The 22,139-nt window shown below is 44.2% G+C and overlaps 1 pseudogene; it reads left to right on the forward strand.

Annotated features, from left to right (window-relative positions):
• LOC139560042 (DNA ligase 1-like) overlaps positions 1-14,630 on the forward strand; it is a 33,920-nt pseudogene extending 19,290 nt beyond the window's left edge.
• The last annotated feature ends 7,509 nt before the right edge of the window (positions 14,631-22,139 follow it).

The raw sequence follows: 22,139 nt of genomic DNA on the forward strand, positions 1-22,139 counted from the left end.
CACAAATCCAGATGTGCAAAACTGATACGGGCATACCCAAGATGACTCAGAGCTGTAGTCGCCGCAAAAGGTGCTTTTGCAAAATATTGACTCAGGCGTGAAGACTTATGTAAATGAGAGATTTCTCTATTTCATTTTCAATACATTTGCAAAATTTCAAAAAACGTGTTTTAAATTTTTCATTTTCGGGTATTGTGTGTAGCTGGGTAAGCAAAACAAATATATTTCATCCATTTTGAATTCAGGCTGTAACACAACAAAATGTGGAATAAGTCAAGAGGTATGAATACTTTCTGAAGGCGGGTGACATTTGGGACATAAGCCCTAGTCTTGTGGTAGTTCTTTACTCCTTTTCTCTGCATCCTCTTTCCTTTCGTATCCTCTCCTTTCCCACGCTCCCTCTGAATCTCTTGGCCCTCTCTCTCGCTCTCTCTGCAGGCCACGAATAAGAAGATTGACACCATCAAAGGTCTCTATATGTAGCCTGCCGCTTCTCTGAGGCCAGATACATTGTCAGATAATCTGCCTTCACTTTACTACTGGTCAACCTGAGCATCTCTCAAATGGCTCACTACCTTTGACCAGAGCCCTATTGGCCAGAAGCAGTATACTACAAAGGGAATAAGGTGCGTTTTTGGGATGTACTTAACACCTGTCGCTCTGCACTCTTTGAGCATTGGCCTTTTGTTAAAATGTTCATGTCGTACATTTTTGGTTCCAAGCACCTTTTTTTCTTGGTTTAGATGAGGATTTAGAGTGGAGCATGTTTTCTTCCTTCACTAGTCAATCCGAACCTTGTATTACACCTGTCTGTCCATTCACAAGCAGCTGGTCGTCACAGTAACAGATTAAGATGGTACCTAACTTAAAAAAAAAAAAAAGACCACTGTCAAAGCAGCACAACATCAGTGTATGTTAAAAACAGTCTGATTTCAGATTGCCATGTCTGTATTGGTTGGTTGGTTGGTTGACAGGTCTCTGGCAGGGAAGCTGAGGATAGGCTTGGCTGAGCAGAGTGTACTGGCTGCCCTGAGTCAGGCTGCGTGCCCTGACTCCTCCAGGACAATGTGAGCCAGCTAACGTTTTTTCAACGTTCACACAGCGTGACCACCACCACAACATCATCACAATGTTTACACGACATTTCCTCCAACTGTTATCACCTTTTCACAATGTTACTTCAAAAAATGATCATATGATTTCACAACATTATCACAGTGTTTTCGTCACATTTTCACAATACGACCACAACATTACCCCTCAACGTTTCCCCAACATTATTACAATATAACCTATACATATGAAAACAATGTCTTCCTTTTATTGTGACTGAGACATTGGTTCATGTGCAATTCTAGACTTCCCTCCAGCGGTGAACGATGCAGGGAAAGGAATGAGTGCAGGAGAACAGAAAGCCTGGATAGAGGAGAAGAGCCCTGTCCTTAAACACACCTACTGGTACTGTACACCTCTAACCCCACTGTATATACTCACTCACAGCACATTCCCTAAGTACCACCTTACCTACACCCTGATTTGTGTCCCAAATGAACACCCCGTTGCCTATGTATATCAGTGGTTCTCTTTCTTTGGTTACTGTACAAACCAAGTGCATTTTGCTCTGCCTGGAGTACTAGTGGCCCCGGTTGAGAACCAGTGCACAATAGTGCACTACTTTAGACCAGGGCCCTATAGTGTACCATTTTGGGACATACTGATTCACTCTATTGACTGACTCTTACTGGTGATGTTTTCTTGCTTGTCCACTCCAGTGAGATGCCCAACTATGATGTCATCATCCCAGTACTGATGGAGGGCATAGATGAACTGCCCAACCACTGCAAACTCACTCCAGGTACAGTACTGTGTGTGTGTGTGCTGATTTATGACACCCTCCTCTCCCCCACCTCAGGTGTGCCACTGAGGTCCATGCCGGCTCACCCCACCAAAGGTGTAGGAGAGGTGATGAAGAGATTCGACGAAGCCGCCTTCACCTGCGAGTACAAGTATGATGGAGAACGAGCACAGGTGTCTGTATTCTCACGTGCCCACAGTGTGTGTGTGTGTGTGTGTGTGTGTGTGTGTGTGTGTGTGTCAACTGTGTGCCCCTGTTAGAAAACAGACATGATGCTGTTGTCTCAGGCTGTTGGGCTGTGTTAGCCCCTCCCAGTGGAAGCATTGGAGAGAGCCGTGTAACTTCTCATTCTCTATTTATCCTTCCTCAGTTTCTCCTAACCTCTCTCCTCACCTTCTCGAAGCACATTGGAGCAGAAGATCTGTCTTCCTCCGCTAGAACCTTCTTCTCCGATGCGTTTTGAGGAGGAGGCCGAGAAGAGGCCAGGAGTCAGAAAAATACAATGTAAATTCACTTGAGATTCACCCAGAGAGCAGAGTGACACCTCCTATTCGTTGTGCCTTTAAACTGCAGTGTGACTCCTGAAATGGCCAGCAGATGGAACTCTAAGATGCTGGCATCTGGAGCTTCGGTCGTACAGTTGGGCTCTGTCAATTCGTCTTTCTGTGATTCCTAGCATTCTATCTCCTCAAATTCTTCTCAACCATATTGGAGTAGAAGAGCCAAGGCCCCTCCCCTCTGGCCTTCTTCTCCAGTGGGTTTTGAGAAGGGGGCGAGGAGAGAGGATGCGAGGAAGAATCAATTGAGAAAAAGCCTTGGACACTGCCTGTCTCTCTACTCTCCAGATACGATAGGAAACTCACTCGCTGTTATTGGTTGAATGATAACTATTGATTATTGTATTTGTGCAGATCCATATTCTGGAGAATGGGGAAGTGCGTATTTTCAGTCGCAACCAGGAAGACAATACGACCAAATATCCCGATATCATCTCTCGTATTCCCACGGTAATAGTAACCCTCTCAACACTAGCACACTCCGTATGCATCCCAAATGGCACCTTATTCCCGATTTATAAGGCTCTGGTCAAAAGTAGTGCACTATATAGGGAATAGGATGCCTTTTGGGATACACTCTCAGCCAGCATCTTAGCCCCTTCATGGTGATAATTTGAATAATACCTCTCTATCTCTCCTCTATTTCTGTCTTTCGCTCCCCTCTTTCTTTCTCTCTCCCTCCCTCTCTGCCTTCCCCTCCCCCATTTCTCTCTCACACCCCTCCCTCCCTCCCTCAGGTAAAGGAGTCTGTGGTGTCCTGTGTGCTTGACTCTGTGGCTTGGAACAGGCTGTGGCTTGGAACAGAGAAAATAAAACAGATCCAGCCATTCCAGGTGCTCACCACACGGAAGAGAAAGAGGCGAGAGGAAAGAGAAATAAGGGGGGAACATTCTCAGTATCCATGGTTTTGGTTTCTGTAATTATGTTCACAACAGCTGGATGGCTGATTAGCCCAGGCAGCTGTGTTCACAAGTTGTCTGCAGTGCTGGTGGATCATTTCCCTACCATGCTCTCTATGCTCTCCATGCTCTCCATGCTCTCCCTGCTCTCTATGCTCTCTATGCTCTCCATGCTCTCCATGCTCTCCATGCTCTCCATGCTCTCCATGCTCTCCATGCTCTCCATGCTCTCCATGCTCTCCATGCTCTCCATGCTCTCTATGCTCTCCATGCTCTCCATGCTCTCCATGCTCTCCCTGCTCTCCCTGCTCTCCCTGCTCTCCATGCTCTCCATGCTCTCCATGCTCTCCATGCTCTCCATGCTCTCCATGCTCTCTATGCTCTCCATGCTCTCCATGCTCTCTATCCTCATCAGGTGGACTGCTTTGTTTGATCCCTCGTCCTCAAGCTGTTAGGTTAAACCTGCCGGGAGTTACCTCGAGGTGGCCGTTGAGGTACACAAGCCCCCTGACTGCAACAATATGCTGAGTGAAGGGGCCAAAAGATCTAGGTTTTGAATGCTGTTTTTTAGTGTGTAGGTAGGTATGTGTATGGTCCTGTTTAGTTAGGTTGCTGTTAAATTACTTGTTTTATTTTTTTTACGGGACGTGGATGCAGCTGATATCAAGATCCAAGTGTGTGTGTGTGTGTGTGTACGCCTTTGACCTGCTGTATCTCAACGGAGAGGTGAGTCGGGATGATGATTAAGTAAGCATTTCACTGTAAGGTCTACACGCCTGTTGTGTTCGGCGCGCGTGACAAATAAACTTTGATTTGATGGGAGTTCTGGAGTCTGTTAGACATTTATTAAGTAAGCCTTGTCCCAGTCAGAACGGCCTATCCTTTTTCTGTAGCATGAGGCAGCTTGTTGTTCAAGTTTTAGCCTAGTCTTATTCATTTTGACTGAAATATCATTAAGTCTTAGTCAAGCACATTAAATGACAAAAAAATTTGAACACATCACTTAGTGAACACATCACTGACTTCCATGTGCACAAGCATGCGTGGTCTTGTCCTACATTTTTCTGCATAACATCCTATCGGGTGATTCTCTTCCCAACAGCTAAATTGCCAGAAGAAGCATTAATCTGCAGCAGATTTTAAAAAATCACATCCCTTGTCAGGGCTCCAGACTAACATTTCCCATAACTTTTTCAGTTGGTGGCACCAGCCCATGATTCGCACCAATTTCTTTCCACAGCGTCACGCAATAGAAAAACGTGTAATTGCCTTATGAAGTCATATCACAGTGCTTTAGACTGTGATAGACTACTGAGATGGTAGGCTTTTCGAGAAATAAATTGTTTCATCTAACATGTCCAAGCAGGAATGCCTGATTCAACGTATGTTGATGTGCTACCTAATCCAGTGACTCATTAATTGTGGGTTTGACAATAGAGTATTGTTTTTATTTTACTATTAAAATATGGCTTTTTTTGCTCAGTAGAGAGTGATTGGCCTTAATCATTATGTGCACTAATATCATAGGCTCATTTATTTTGGGGTTAATTCACCACAGGAAGTAAACTCAAAACACATTAGCTAGATTGCTAACCCTAAGTATAATACCTACTGCTAGTGTCCCGTGTGGCTCACTTGGTAGAGCATGGCACTTGCAACACCAGGGTTGTGGGTTCGATTCCCACGGGGGATCAGTATGAAAATGTATGCACTCACTACTGTAAGTCGCTCTGGACAGTAAATGTAATGTCCTAAACGTTGTAGCTTGCGACCCTATGTCCTCGCAATTGCGCGCTTCGCATCTTAAAGAATAATCAAATGTCTTGGTTGGAAAATAGCTGCTTTTGAGCTCAATATTAAGAAATGACAAATAGAAATTACACCCACAGAAAGCTGAGAACAACAGTAGTTGCTTCCAAAGATGTGTATTTCCCAAATTGGATTTTTAAATGTTATAACATTGGAAGCTTTCTTCTCTCTCGTAGTGCACATCAAGTGGCTCACTCATCACAGCAGCAGGCCCCATCGAAACATGCCCAGAGGCTGGGCAGACAATTTCATTACTGGAATCATGAGGATAATGCACTTTACTGTTTGACCAAATCATGGTTTTAGCAGCCCAAAAATAGGACATTCTTAAACTTTTGAGTGAGGTGACCATGTAATGAATTTTCAGCTTCCACTGATGCGACCAATAAAAAAATGTAACTCACACAGCCAAGTCAAAGGGTCGCAGAAAGTGACTAAATGGCCGCAGTCTAGAGCCCTGCCTCTTGACATATTGTAGATGTATTGTGATCAAAGTTAAGCCTTACAATTCTACTAATGTCATGCATGCTTTTGATTGGACCAAACAAATGACACTAAAAAGCTCTCAATCTCTCCAAAAACTCTTGTCCAGTCCATTTACTAGTAAGATTTTAGTCACACAGATAATTTAATCCAGTCTTGTTTTTGTAAACCAAAATGAGAAATCCTTTTCATTGAGTTATTTTTTCCCCTGGATTTATACAGTCGTCTTGTCAATTGCCACTGACTCAAATCATATTGTATTGTTTACATGCACATGCTTAGCAGATGTTATTGCGAGTGTAGCGAAATGCTTGTGCTTCTAGTTCAGACAGTGCAGCAATATCTAACAAGTAATCTAACAATTCCACAACAACTACCTAATACACATACATCTAAGTAAAGGAATAAGAATATATAAATATATGGATGAGAAATGACAGAGCGGCATAGGCAAGATGCAATAGATGGTATAAAATACAGTATAAAGATATGAGATGAGTAATGCAAGATATGTAAACATTATTAAAGTGACTAGTGATCCATTTATTAAAGTGTCCAATGATTTCAAGTCTGTACGTAGGCAGCAGCCTCTCTGAGTTAGTGATGTCTCGAGATACAAGCTGTTTTTCAGTCTCTCAGTCACAGCTTTGATGCACCTGTACTGACCTCGCCTTCTGGATGGTGGCGGGGTGAACAGGCAGTGGCTCGGGTAGTTGTTGTCTTTGATGATATTTTTGGCCTTCCTGTGACATCGGGTGCTGTAGGTGTCCTGGAGGGCAGGTAGTTTGCCCCTGGTGATGCAGACCGCACCACCCTCTGCAGAGCCTTGCGGTTGTGGGTGGTGCAGTTGCCGTACCAGGCGGTGATACAGCCCGACAGGATGCTCTCAATTGTGCATCTGTAAAAGTTTGTGGGTTTTAGGTGACAAGCCACATTTCTTCAGCCTCCTGAGGTTGAAGAGGCACTGTTGTGCCTTCACCACACTGTCTGTGTGGGTGGACCATTTCAGTTTGTCCATGATGTGTACGCAGAGGAACTCAACTTTCCAACTTTTCCACTGCTGTCGCGTTGATGTGGATACGGGGGTGCTCCCTCTGATGTTTCCTGAAGTCCACGATCATCTCCTTTTGTTGACATTGAGTGAGAGGTTGTTTTCCTGACACCAAACTCAGAGTGACCTCACCTCCTTCTTGTAGGCTGTCTGGTCGTTGTTGGTAATCACTGTTGTGTCGTCTGCAAACTTGATGATTGAGTTGGAGGCGTGCATGGACATGCAGTCATAGGTGAACAGGGAGTACAGGAGGGGGCTGAGCACGCACCCTTGTGGGGCCCCAGTGTTGAGGATCAGTGGGGTGGAGATGTTTCCTACCTTCACCACCTGGGGATGGCCCATCATGAAGTCCAGGACCCAATTGCACAGGGCGGGGTTGAGACCCAGGGCCTCAAGCTTAATGATGAGCTTGGAAGGTACTATGGTGTTGAATGCTGAGCTATAGTCAATGAACAGCATTCTTACATCGGTATTCCTGTTGTCCAGATGGGATAGGGCAGTGTGATGGCGATTGCATCGTCTGTGGACCTATTGGGGCATTAAGCAAATTGAAGTGGGTCTAGGGTGACCTGTGAGGTAGAGGTGATATGATCCTTGACTAGTCTCTCAAAGCACTTCATGATGACAGAAGTGAGTTCTACGGGGCGATAGTCATTTAGTTCAGTTACTTTTGCGTTCTTGGATACAGAACAATGGTGGCCATCTTGAAGCATGTGGGGACAGCAGACTGTGCTAGGGAGAGATTGAATATGTCCGTAAACACACCAGCCAGCTGGTCTGCGCATGCTCTGAGTACGTGGCTAGGGATGCTGTCTGGGCCGGCAGCCTTGCGATGGTTAACACGTTTAAATGTCTTACTCACGTCGGCCACGGAGAAGGAGAGCCCACAGTCCCTGGTAGTGGGCTGCGTTGGTGGCACTGTATTATCCTCAAAGTGGGCAAAGAAGGTGTTTAGTTTGTCTGGAAGCAAGACGTTGGTGTCCGTGACGTGGCTGTTTTTTGTTTCTTTTTGTAGTCTGTGATTGTCTGTAGACCCTGCCACATACGTCTCGTGTCTGAACTGTTGAATTGCGACTCCACTTTGTCTCTATACTGACATTTTGCTTGTTTGATTCCCTTCCCTATGGAATAACTACACTGTTTGTATTCGGCCATATTCCCAGTCACCTTTCCATGGTTAAATGCGGTGGTTCTCGCGTTCAGTTTTGTGCGAATGCTGCCATCTATCCACGGTTTCTGGTTAGGGTAGGTTTTAATAGTCACAGTGAGTACAACATCTCTTATACACTTCCTTATAAAGTCACTCATCGAATCAGCGTATATGTCGATATTATTCTCTGAGGCTACCCGGAACATATCCCAGTCTGCGTGATCAAAACAATCTTGAAGCATGGATTCCGATTGGTCAGACCAACGCTGAATAGTCCTTAGCACGGGTACTTCCTGTTTGAGTGTCTGCCTATAGGAAGAGAGGAGCAAAATGGAGTCATGGTCAGATTTGCCAAAAGGAGGGCCAAAGTTAGAGAAGTAGTGATCCAGTGTTTTTCCAGGGCAGGTGCTACAGTCAATATGCTGATAGAATTTAGGTAGCCTTGTTTTCAAATTTGCTTTGTTAAAATCCCCAGCTATAATAAATGCAGCCTCAGGATATATGGTTTCCACTTTTCATGAAGTCCAGTGAAGTTCCATGAGGGCCGTCATGGTATTGGCTTGAGGGGGGATATACACGGCTGTGACAATAAACACATAGGTTGTTTGACTAATATCTTCGCCACTTTTCATTGACAAAATTAACACTGAGGTACACCCCCTGGACAGGATGCTAGCGTAATATATTAGACATTGAATCATTAGACATTGATTGTAATGTTTGCAATTTCAGTGGTGTGTGTGTGTGTCTCAGACTCTGGTAAAGTGGCCCCTGTCCCATCGCAGGGCCCTTCTGAAGGAGAGCTTCGAGGAGAAGGAGGGAGAGTTTGTGTTCGCCCGCCCTATTGACTCAGACAACACAGACACCATCGCTGAGTTCCTGGAGCAGTCTGTTTGAGGTGTGTGTGTCAGTGTTGGACCGGTCTATTTGCTGTGTGTGTGTGTGTGTGACTGTCTGTGTGTGTGTGGGAGGGAGGGAGGGAGAGAGACGGGAGCCAACCGTGTGTTTGTGGGAGGTCAATCCTGTCTTCTGTGATCTCCTTTCTCTCCTGAAGTTGTTTAATAATGAATGTCTTAGGCTGTGTCCCAAATGACACCCTATTCCCTATGGGCCCTGGTCCCTATTCCCTATGGGCCCATAAATATTGCGCTATATAGGGAAGGGGGTTGCCATTCGGGATGCATTCTTAGTTGTATGTCCTCCTGTGGTGTGATTTTTGGTTGAATCCTCAGACTCCTGCGAGGGACTAATGGTAGAAGACTCTGGAGAAAGATGCCACTTATGAAATCGGCCAAGCGCTCTCACAACTGACTCAAGGTGCACGCATGCACGCACACGTACACAAACCACACATGCATATACACATGCACGCACACGTACGCACCAGGGGTTCCTGAACTTTTTGGACCCACGACCCCATTTTGATATCTGAAAATTCTCGGATCCCAACCACGTGGGGGAAAAAATGTATGTGATTAACAGCCAACGTTAACTTTTATTTGGGGCTATGGTAGTCAATTGGAAAACATTCTAACAGTATTTTTCGATTTGTCTTCTCAACTCCCCATCACATACTTCTGATGTGGGGCTACGAGTCATTTGCAAATGTGTCAGATGTTTTAAATCTTATCTCACCACAACTAATGAGATGGGTTTGCTTGATGGGTGTGCTTGATGGGTGTGCTTGATGGGTGTTCTTGATGGGTGTGCTTGATGGGTGTGCTTGATGGGTGTGCTTGATGGGTGTGCTTGATGGGTGTGCTTGATGGGTGTGCTTGATGCGTGTCGCGTTAGCGCTTCTCAAAGTCAGCGGGCGTGGTCTACAGTGCGCACCTCACCTCTGGTTTTAATGCGAACCGGCGTGTGGTTTGATGTAGTTTACAATCGAAGTTACTTGCTGGAGTATATCTCCGGGTTCTGTGCTCAGCTCTTTTGCCGCCAGTTGCTCTCAGGTTATCATACAACGCGTCCATATGGCAGAGGCAGACGCATTCATAACTAGAGAGCAGAGACCTGACCTCCGTCCCGCGATCGATGGAGCCACATCTGTGCAGAAGCCGACCATTTGATCCCATATGGAATCTGTTAGCCACGCGGCACGCTGAACATCCCCTGTGCCGTTTCATGCTCGGGAATGGTGAGACCGAACATTGTGTCCTCGTGAATAGCATCCCCCGACATGTATTGTAAACAAGGCAATTCATAGGCATCTCGGCTCTCACAACTAACGTCCGTTTGGAGTTTGGGTCATTCAGTCAGTTTCTTCTTCATTGCGAGCAATGGCATGAGCGATTTGTTTAACAGTGTTGTCTGGCGAAGGTATTGATGTGAGTTTCTGTGACTCCGCCTCCCCACACATTGTTTTCACCGTATCTATTGCGGCCGGTAATTTTGAAGTCTCTGCCATAGTGTGTGGTTTCATGGCGTAGCGGGCCTAGTCATTCACTGTGGGAATGATTCAAGTGCAACGGTCAAGTGTGGCCTTTTCCCAGGATCAAGGGCGCTCTGGTTGAATTAGATTTTTTAGATTTTAATCATTTTCATTTTCATTTTTAAGATGAACCACATTACAATGATTTTGAGATACAAAGATGATATTCTTTATTTTTTGTATTTTGTTGGGGTGGGGGGTTTGGAAATTCTCCCGCGACCCCATTTTCATATCAGGCGACCCCACATGGAGTTGGGAACCATTGGTATACACACACACACACACACACACACACACACACACACTTACTCTCTATCATAATAACTACTCACATGAAAACCTACCATTCATCCCTGTCTCTCTGTCTAGCTGAAGGACTATCTGGATGGGGGACAGTGGATCTGTGTGTGATTGGAGCGTATCTGGGGAAGGGCAAGAGAACAGGGACCTACGAAGGATTCCTGCTCGCCCGCTACGATGAGGACAATGAAGAGTTCCAGTCAGTCTGCAAGGTCTGTCAGGGGTGTCTTTGTGTGTCTGCGTATGTCTGTGTGTGTACCTCCTTGCCTAGGAGGTGACGTTTTGTCTTTCTCTGTCTCGGTTGGTTTGTCTCTGAAAGGTGACACAGCGCCTCAGTCCAAATAGGATAAAGGCTTTTTGCACAGGGAATTCTTTCACAATTCTTTGTTATTCTGCTCTGCTAAATGTCTCATCTGACTTACAACAGGGGAATATATTTTTCCGGTTATTTTGTCTTTTCAGATTGGGACAGGTTTCAAGGATGAAGATTTGGAGCAGCATTACAAATTCTTAAAGGTACAGTACAGAGACGTTTGTGTTCTATGCTCGTTTGATGCGAAGCGCGGAGTTTCTTGAAGCAAATCTGCCAAAAGTCTTTAGACCCAATTAACTATGAAGGCATTGTCTTTTCCAGGAGCACATTTTGCCCAAGCCCCACCCCTATCATCGTGTGGACCGATCAACAGAGCCCGATGTGTGGCTTGATGCCGTGCAAGTGTGGGAAGTGAAGTGTGCCGACCTATCACTGTCGCCGATCTACAAGGCTGGCATGGGATTGGTTAGTAGAACTCGTCCTTGTACACTGGCTCATCAGTACTAATAATATTTGGATTTCAAGCCAGTTTAAAGTAATTTGGAAGTTAATAATTTGATTCAATGCAATTTCATCTTTGAGGGCCGACCAGTAAAGCAACCACAACAGAATCTTTAACTCAATAATCCCCTCTGCAAATCTAAAAGGTTTAGGTCTCAGGATGTTGCGACATTTCTCCGGGAACATTTTCACATTTTTTATGTCTCAAATTTCTCATGAGGATCATGCCACTTTTTGCTTCCCCTTCAAAACGATTATTTAAGAGACCTACCATGAAGCGACCATGTTACCCATAGGTGAAAAACACACTCGTATTGGCCTAAGTCAAATATTTAGGCAAAATCTCAGGACCGTATTCAGTCTGAGTAGCAGTGCTGTCCAAAAATCTTATTCACCACTTCTACTCCAAAGCTCTTTGTGGATATGGGTCCTAATCTGTGCTTTGCATTAGTACTCAACAAAGCTGTGATATCATGGTACTATGTTAGGTTAAATAAAGAGTTGCCATCCTCGAATCAATAGTTCTTCAACCTCCAGTCTTTTGGTGCAGGGTTTAAAAGGCGTATTAACTGTGAAAGGAAAACCCACAATAGTCTTCCGTTTTAATGTCTTTAGCGGCAGCAAAAGTCAGACAAGTTTAGGTGAAAAGATGATTCATAGCTTTTCTTTGGCCCTCTCTGGCCTTCTCCCAGTGTGACCCAGAGAAGAGCTTCAACAGCTTGCTCAGGTTAGGGTAAGGGCTAGGGTTAGTGCATAGTTGTTTGAAGTGTTGACAATCCACAAACCATCTATTTGGAACTAGCCAAATGCTATTTCTGGCGATTCATGTATTTTCTCCTCTCTCCCAGTGTGACCCAGAGAAGGGCGTCTCTCTTCGGTTCCACACGCTTCCTGAGGATCCGAGATGATAAAATGCCAGAGGACGCAACTTCAGGAAGACAGGTAGTTGAAGACACTGCTGTGACAGTGTATATCTCGTAGTTCTGAATTTCTCTGGTTGCATCCCAAATGTATTTCTATGCAGGGTGTCCAATCAAAAACGCTTATTTTGACAAATGGGTCAACTCAATGGTCCAAACCACATGCCCCTATCATAATCATTTCAAAAGTTATTGGAGTTTTTACCCTTGTAGGATGGCCAAAATTAGGGGGACTAAATTAATGGTAGGTAAAGTCCCCCCTTATCTCAGCTCGCTGGTCACCATAGCAACACCTACCTGTAGCACGCGCTCCAGCAGGTTTATCTCTCTGGTCACCCCCAAAACCAATTCTTCCTTTGGCCGCCTCTCCTTCCAGTTCTCTGCTGCCAATGACTGGAACGAACTACAAAAATCTCTGAAACTGGAAACACTTATCTCCCTCACTAGCTTTAAGCACCAGCTGTCAGAGCAGCTCATAGATTACTGCACCTGTACATAGCCCATCTATAATTTAGCCCAAACAACTACCTCTTTACCTACTGTATTTATTTATTTATTTTGCTCCTTTGCACCCCATTATTTCTGTCTCTACTTTGCGCTTTCTTCCACTGCAAACCAACCATTCCAGTGTTTTTAGTTTTATTTTACTTGCTGTGTTGTATTTACTTCGCCACCATGGCCTTTTTATATTTTTATTTATTTATACATATATTTGTTTGCCTTCACCTCCCTTATCTCACCTCACTTGCTCACATTGTATATAGACTTATTTTTTTTTCACTGTATCATTGACTATATGTTTGTTTTACTCCATGTGTAACTATGTGTTGTTGTATGTGTCGAACTGCTTTGCTTTATCTTGGCCAGGTCGCAATTGTAAATGAGAACGTGTTCTCAATTTGCCTACCTGGTTAAATAAAGGTTAAATAAAAAAAATAAAAAATGGAGGCCAAATATTTTTTTCAAAAAATAAGGACAATTGCACAGCATCGCATCAGCTAGGCTGGATGCTGTGAGGGAATAAAGGCTCCTTGACAGGCTCATTTTCCCGTTGAACTCGCCATCTTTCTTCTCGAATCCGCAGGACTTAAAACAATGTAGAGGTAAGACGTATATCGATTTTGAGACTTGACATGTAGTACTTTCATATTTTGGTGTACCCTTTTCATATTCATGTGAAATTCCTGTTCTTTTTGAAGATTTCTCACAAAAACAAGTATCTATGAAATGTCAACAGAGCACTGAGTATACCGCAAGCTGTTTTTCAAAGCCTTTTACATTTGAATTCAGCTCGTGCCATGCTAATTTATCTTTTTGCGACCCGCGGAAACAACTTTGAAGTTGAGAACCACAAAATGTAAAATCCTCAAGTTGCGGCATGCATCTTTCAACAGAGCTTTGTGATTATTATCAGATGTAGTAGGTTACAAATTCTGCCTTTTTGGATATACTGTTAATTAAATGTTAGAGAAAGACCCCACTAATGATTCAGAACATTTATAATCATATTTGTCTTGGTAAAATGTATTTTATAACACAAGGAAGTGAAATCTCATCACCAAAGCGCTTTTTCACCCACTCTGGGCAGAGTTGGTAGACACTCTATTCTATAGAAGGAACCTACCTTCAGAGACAGAGGGTGCATCCATATTGCACCCTATTCCCAGGCAAAAGTAGTGCATTAAATAGGGAATAGGGTGCACGTTTTCTTTCATATAATTACATCATTCTAGATCTATTCATCCCCCCACCCTCTGTGTTTCAGCTTCTCCCACATATATACACACAGTACATTTTATTCTACCAATTTTGGTATTCTGTGTTTATCCTCCTGTAATTTGATATAAATTGGCCCTCGTACCTTCATGGCCACCTTATCCTCAGCTTCCAATTGGCTCATTCATCTCCTCCCCCCCTCACTGATTTCTTTGTTCTGTCCCATTTCAGATTGCTGATTTGTACAGGGAGCAGCAGGTTGTTCAGAATCAGGGAGACAAAGCTGACCTTGAGGACTACTACTGACCTCATCAATGGACCGGCCAGTCGCCAATGACTCGGGTGAAGTCTCAATTTGTACATATATTTAAAAATAATTATGGTAAACTTGAACAAGGCTCTGTCAATGCAAAAAAAAAAAAAAAAAATGTAAACTCTGTGGCTAGATCCAGGTGCTGGTTTAGACTCTGCCAATGTCATGATAATCAACATTTTGTGTGTGTTGGTGTTGAGCCTAAGGCCTATTTCTGTAAACGTATACTTAACAGCATAAATAAAGGATGTGTTCCACAGTTTTCAATGACACAAATAAATCACAGGAATGACAAATGTGAATAAAGGCTTTGCTAATTTGATAATATCAAACATATTGGGTGTTGATTTTATCCTGTCCTAAGCTTCATTTTATCAATTGATAGTGTTGGTTTCCCGGACACAGATTAAGCCTAGTCCTGGACTAAAAACCACATTTATGCTTTTTAATCCAGTTCTAAATTTTATCTGTGTTCAGGAAACCGCCCAACACAGTATAAAGAACGCCAAGACATTGAAGACATCTTTGAGAGTCACGTGTAATGCATATATATCTCAATAACACTACCTCAAACTTGCAGGTATGCTTTAAAACTTGTTCTAAGCATGTGTGAGCCGTTATCCTTTGTCTTAAGGTTTATCATTCATGCAGTGAGTGAAATGGAGATCCCTTTGTTGGTGTCCTATGAGCCACCTGGTGCAATAATGATGAGGAGTTGAGAAGAGTTGAATAACACTTGCATAATCCTAGCAGTACGCGGAGACTTGAATACTGTCGAGGAGGAAACACAGCTCTGACTTCCCCCGAAGTACCTCTCGTTCTTACAGGTTCAGTCCAGTATGGGCCGCATCCCAAATGGCAGCCTATTTATGTCATAGTGCACTACTTTTGACCAGGGCCCATATGGCTCTGGTCAAAGGTAGTGCACTAATATAGTGAATAGGGGGGCCATTTAGGATGCCCTCTACCAACGTGTGGATGTCAGAATGTAAGGATAAATGCCCTTCTGTTTTTCCCCATTACACTATTGAAGGCAAGGTCAACTCTTAACATTGCTGCTCACCAGTGGTGTAAAAGTCCTTAAGTAAAATCAAGTTTATTTTTTATTATATTTTATATAGCCCTTCGTACATCAGCTAATATCTCGAAGTGCTGTACAGAAACCCAGCCTAAAACCCCAAACAGCAAGCAATGCAGGTGTAGAAGCACGGTGGCTAGGAAAAACTCCCTAGAAAGGCCAAAACCTAGGAAGAAACCTAGAGAGGAACCAGGCTATGAGGGGTGGCCAGTCCTCTTCTGGCTGTGCCGGAAGTAAAACTACTTTGGGGGGGGGATCTTTACTTTACTATTAATATTTTTGACTACTTTCGCTTCACGACATTCCTAAAGAAAATAATGTACTTTTTACTCCATACAGTTTCCATGACAACCAAAAGTACTCGTTTACATTTTGAATGGGTATCAGGACAGGAAGATTGTCAAATTCATGCACTTACTGTATCAAGAGAATATCCCTGGTCATCCCTATTGCCTCTGATCTGGCGGACTCACTAAACACAAATGTTGTTGGGAGTGTGCCCCTGGCTATCTGTAAATAAAAACAAGAAAATGGTGCCGTCTGGTTTGCTGAACATAAGTCATTTGAAATATTTTTACTTTTACTTTCAATACTTAAGTATATTTTGCCAATTACATTTACTTTTGATACTTAAGTATATTTAAAACCAAACCCTTTTAGACTTACTCAAGTAGTACAAGTTTTACTTGAGTCATTTTCTATTAAGCTATCTTTACTTTTACTCAAGTATAACAAGTGGGTACTTGTCCACCACTGCTGCTCACATTGATTGTGTCCTTGGAACTGAAGTTAATTCTAGTCTACCCAATAAGCCGTACAAAAATATCTCGACTCTAGGTTACAAATATTGACAATTTCTCTCTTACGCCAAATATTACAGTACAATACACCAACAGTGTGTAACAGTACACTGTGACATCTCAACAGTTCACCAGAGTCAAATTAACACTCCCACACAAAACAAGTTTCCCTGTATAAACATTGCAAAACACTGCAACAAGAGACATGCGATTTCTTTAAGACATTGTTATTATGCAGAATATCAGTGTGACATTTCTAAATGTACTGTGCATGTGCAGAAGAACAAGGACAAAGCAAGGGGAGCGCCTGGTACATTATAAAATGCAAACGGGTTGACAGCTCAAGGAGCAGAAGAAAACAGATGCATTTCCCAGCCTGCATTAGACGAAACTCCACAAGTCAGTAGACGGAATCAAGAATCAATCCACTACAAGAAGACGCAGGCCAGAGAAGAGAGTCAAGGACACCTGGTCATTATAGGAAGTACAGCGGATTGTAGAGTTCTGGGAAGCTAGTGAGATGCCATACACGGTGGTTGTTGTGTTTGTATGTGTCTGAAATGCCACCCAATTCCCTATATAGTGCGCACATCTGGTCATACGTAGTGCACTGTGCAGGGAATAGGGTGCCATTTGGGCCACACACCCAGAATGAATGTTGCGGCGTGCATGTGGAAGTGAGTGGGCTGTGATGTGACCTGTGCTTGAGCTTCAGTGTCTGCTTCTGCAAGGGAGGAGGGGGAGGAGAAGGGCTGCATTGTGCCAGCCTGGGCATGGAAATGTAGATTTTCTTGCCCTTTCCCATCTGTTTATGTCATTGTGTTTTCTCTCTGCCTCTACTCATCTCCACAACTTTCCCTTTTTCTCTCTCTTTCTTTCTCTCCCTCTCTCCTCCTCTTTCTCTGCATGTCTCAACATGTGGCTTCCTTTCCTAGCTAGCTCAATCACGAATAAATGGCAGATTTCGATTTGATGCTTGTTCTCTTTCACATTTAATTAAATACCTGAAGCAAGGAAGAAGCAGTTAATGTTTGCACGGTGGAACATTAGCTATTTATATAAGCTATTTATATTATATTTTAATATTAGTCTCTGGCCCCTGTTGGCGTTGCTTCTGATAATTAAAAATCATACCTGAAACTAGGAAGTAGCTGAACGTTTGCGCAGGAGAATATGAGCTGCAGACTTCTCTGCCCATGTGTTGTTTCAGTGCAGCAGCAGCAGTGTGTTGTGTTGTGGTGTTGTAGACCGAGGCGAGGAGTGGGAGCTGGTGTTTAGTGTTTACGGAGGGGCAGCTGGCTCAGATCATGTGCCTGCAGGGCAGAGTACCGCTCTGCTGTGGTTCTGTGGCCTCAATCTCTACAGAGGCCTGGGTGGATGTCTCAAATGGCACCCTATTCCCTTCTTATAATGACCAGAGCCCTGGTCAAAAATCTTCCACTATGTAGGGAATAGGTCGCCATTTGGAACGCAGGCCTGGTTTCCACTTATAGCATCTGCCTGATGTTGGTTCAGATTAACTAACCTGCTCCACTGAGTCCCCCCACCTGGGAGCTGCTGAACCAAACTCAGGTTGTGTCCCAAATGACATCCTATTCTCGTTATAGTGCTCTCCTTATGACCAACAAAGCTCAAAAGTGATGCACTATATGGTGCCATTTGGGAATCATCCTGCCTCTCACCGCTGTTTATTATGGTCTGTTGATACACATGATGGAGTAGCTACATACCTACATCCCTGACGTAAAGGAAAAGAAACTGACACATCAAATCGCATCACTGCTCAGTTCTGCTCACAGGCATCGAATTAAATGGAAATGTTGTTTCCGTAGCTTGTATTCCCCGTGGTTCAGAGAAAGAAATAGCGGTAAGGCCGGGTAGCAATGCTGAGATATTGGCTGAAATGCAGAACCTCCTGAACACTGTTATGGATTGCCCCAAACTGTTTAGATTTTGTTTGGTGCTTGGCAAATAACGGTTTTCACCTCCTTTTGTCTCCTCTCCCCTTTCTCCCACCCAGCTATCTGTCTTGCACACAATACCCCCTTTCTCAACCGTGAATAATGTGTTTGTTCTCCTCCATCGCGCCTTCTCTTTTCATCCCTGTCTACCCCTCCATCCCTTGTTTGGTGCTCTCTGTGACATCTCGGCCATGCAAGGACACGAGGGAGAGAGGGAGGGACAGGACCGTCCATTGTCTTCAGCTGAACCCACGGAATATCAATTGTGTTTTTCTTGAGCCACAGGACCACCGAGCGTTGGCCAGTAACCTTTGGATAATGGTTTTGATGATGTCATGCCAGCTTTATCACCCTGGTTGAGTAGCAAATGGCACCCTATTCCCTACATAGTTCACTACTTTTGACCAGAGCCCTACGGCTCTCAAAACACTCGCCAGATCCCTCCAACCCGGCAAGTGCACTATATAGCAAATAGAGTGCCATTTGGGATGCACACAGCACCTGACATGTTTTTTACACAGTCTTCACTGGCACTTTTTCTGTAATTATACCAAGACCCTATTAAGCCACATCCTATTTCTATTCATATTCTACACCTATTCAAATAATGGGGAGACTTGCAGTCTCTTGTCTGGAGAACATTCTGGAATTGCCTACTGTTTGTTCGTCATGGCAGGTTTGGCTGGTTACCCTTACCCTTTAGCTGCAGTTTGGGAGCAGAATCTGGGCCTCTTCATAAAGCGTGTCAGAGTAGGAGAAAGGATCTACAAGCAGGTCCCCCCTGTCCATTTAATCTTAGTCATTATGATCTAAATGTCTAAACTGATCCTAGATTAGCACTCCTACTCTGAGAAGTTTTGTTAATATGGGCCCAGGGTGTTTATGGCTCTTGTGTTGTGATTGGTCCACACCGGTGGTCGTTTTCCCAAATGCTGGTTGGCTTAGGCCCACACTGCTGCTCCTCTCTTCTCCCTAAGGGATTGTCTTCTCTGCTGCGCTCCATTGGATCACTTCCCTGGCCATTAGCTTCATGACCTGATGAGTACTGTGTCCTCTGGCCTCTGTTTCCCCCTCTGTCCTCATGGCCAGAGAATGTTGTCTGCATACCAAGTGGAACCCTATTCCCTATCTAGTGCACTACGTTTGACCAGGGCCCCGGTCAAAAGTAGTACGCTGTATTGGTAATAGGATGCCATTTGGGAGTCAGCCTCGGCGTCCCGCCCACCGCCACCCACCAGCCCCCTCAAGACGCTCCCCAGATCACTCCAACCCGGCCAGTCCAAGACATTCCACTGGTGCTCATTTGCCAACGTGCCTGGTTATGAACCTTCTGTTACACACAGACACTGTAGATGGCGAGCCTATTGAGCTGGTTTTATTCACACGGCAGTAGAACCCAGGAGGGTGCTGCTCCTGTAATCCACTCTTCTCTTCCATCTGGGCTAAGGCCTAAATATGCGTCCCAAATGGCACCCTGGGGCCCTGGTCAAATAAACAATAGGGTGCCATTTGGGATGCAGGCTAAGAGTTAGCCCTAACCTCTTCTCTCTCCTGTGTTATTTAGAGGTTGATGGTCTCTCTCTCTTTACTGCAGGTGGTTTTATAACTGCCAGCAGAGGGGCCGTTCGTTCTCTTTCTTCTCTCTCTCTTTCTCTCTTAATACAGCAGTTGTGTGCCAAGGCAATCTCCGTCCTGCCACTGCTGAAGACTTTGGAAGTGTGCCATGCGCTCCCTCCACCTGCCTGCCAGGTTTATAAAATATATCCTGTTTCCTTTGCCTTATGGCAGCCTTAATCATTTAGGAGATACACAGAGATAGTGTCTGCCACTACAGGTTGGCAGATGGTCTGTTGTAGTTAATTGATCCGTCAGTATGGTGTTCGGGTTTTTAAGCTTAGCCTACAATGAGTAGCCTTGTAATATGTAACTGAGTTTAGACTGCATGCTGCCAATCTTGTACAGGATCTGCGTCCCAAATGGAACCCTATTCCATATATAGGGCATTGCTTTTGACCAGAGCCCTGGTCAAAAGCAAAGTTGAGCACTATATATGGAATAGCGTTGAGCACTATATAGGGAATAGTGTTCCATTTGAGACGCAACCCTGGTCTGACGGGAAGACCAAATGTTCTGATATAGAGAGTAGAGCTGGAGGCCCAGCGGATAAAAGGAATGTAACATTAAGCAATAATCTCAGCGTGGATTCAATCGACCCACCATAGATAAACAAATCTACACTGCCCTGTGTAGGGTGCCGTCTTTCGGATGGGACGTTAAACGGGTGTCCTGACTCTTTGAGGTCATTAAAGATCCCATGGCACTTATCGTAAGAGTAGGGGTGTTAACCCCGGTGTCCTGGCTAAATTCCCAATCTGGCCCTCAAACCATCATGGTCACCTAATAATCCCCAGTTTATAATTGGCTCATTCATCCCCCTCCTCTCCCCTGTAACTATTCCCCAGGTCGTTGCTGCAAATGAGAACGTGTTCTCAGTCAACTTACCTGGTAAAATAACGGTAAAATAAAAAATAAATAAAAATGCATATTTATGTCATATGACAGGTTGATGGATTGATTGTGGGTCCTCCTGGAGTGGAAGGCTTGGTCTCGTACGTAGAGCCCCCTTCTCTGGTGTTCTGTCTCACCCTCTCTCTCTTTCTCTGTCTCTCCCGCTCCCTGTATTGCCATTTGCGCTCATGTCTGTGTCTTAGTGTCCTCATATCAATCTATCTGTATGTATATATACTCTAAACTATCGTTCAAAAGTTTAGAGTCACTTAGAAAAGTCCTTGTTTTTGAAAGAAAAGCACATTTTTTGTCCATTAAAATAACATAAAATTGATCAGAAATACAGTGTAAACATTGTTAATGGTGTAAATGACTATTGTAGCCGGAAACGGCTGATTTTTAATGGAATATCTACATAGGCGTACAAATTTGCTTTTCTTTCTACAACAAGGAAATTTCTAAGTGACCCCAAACTTTTTAACGGTAATGTGTGTATATATATATATATATGTAGCTGGTCTCTCCCTACTCTCTCTCTCTCTGTCGGTTTTACAGGATTAAGTGGAGTAGGCGCTCGGCAGAGGGAGGCGGGAGGAGAATACAGAGCTTTGTCTGGATGGAGAGAGAGAGAGAGAGGGAGGAGGTTGAAGAGGAAGAAAGCGCCATTGACAGACAGAGACACGCCAGGCACCCCCTGTGCCCCTCTCCCTCTCGCCCTCCATTGTTTGACTGCTAGACGTCAGCAAACAGGCAGGAATCCGTAGAGAGGGAGGAGAGAGAAAGGGAGAGAGGGAAGACTTGGGGCTTTGTTTTCCATCCCTCTCTCCATCCCGGTGAAAGTGCAGGGAAAGGAGAAACGGGGATGGCGGGAGGAGAGGACAAGACGTCCCCACACACACACATTTTTCCCATCCATGTCATATTTACACACATTGTATGTACTCACACATCACATCTTACACATCACCATCAGCCCTTAGAAATACAGTCTGTATAATGTGCATACATCCTATGCTCTCACACAAGTCATTTACATTTTGGTCATTCAGCAAACGCTGTTATCCAGAGCGACTTACAGTCCATGCATTCAACTAAGGTGGGTAAGACAACCACATGTCAGTCATTGCAAGTAAAAAACGTCCCACAATTATGCAGCTATCAGCAAAAGCAGTGGTAGTAAGACAATAAAGTAACGATGCTCAGGAATGCACATGATGGTGTCATATAGTAGTGTAGATTTGTGTAGATTTGACTCGAGCTTTGACTGCCACTTCAGTGAATTTGATCAGTATCTTTCTACAGTACGTTGCTTTTCACTGCATCTCAATAACACTCTTGAATGTAAAAAAGTGTTTTATTTTGGTCTTCAATGGGGTTGATTGTTTGATTTGTTTCAATGAGATTGGAGAGAAAGAAAGAGGTGGAGAGAGGGAGGAATGGGACCGAGCAGTGGGGAGCGAGGGGTGTGGTTGGTTATAAAACCTGGGACATTGT

Source organism: Salvelinus alpinus, chromosome 30 (genome assembly GCF_045679555.1).
Source record: "Salvelinus alpinus chromosome 30, SLU_Salpinus.1, whole genome shotgun sequence".
NCBI classification, from domain to species: Eukaryota; Metazoa; Chordata; class Actinopteri; order Salmoniformes; family Salmonidae; genus Salvelinus; species Salvelinus alpinus.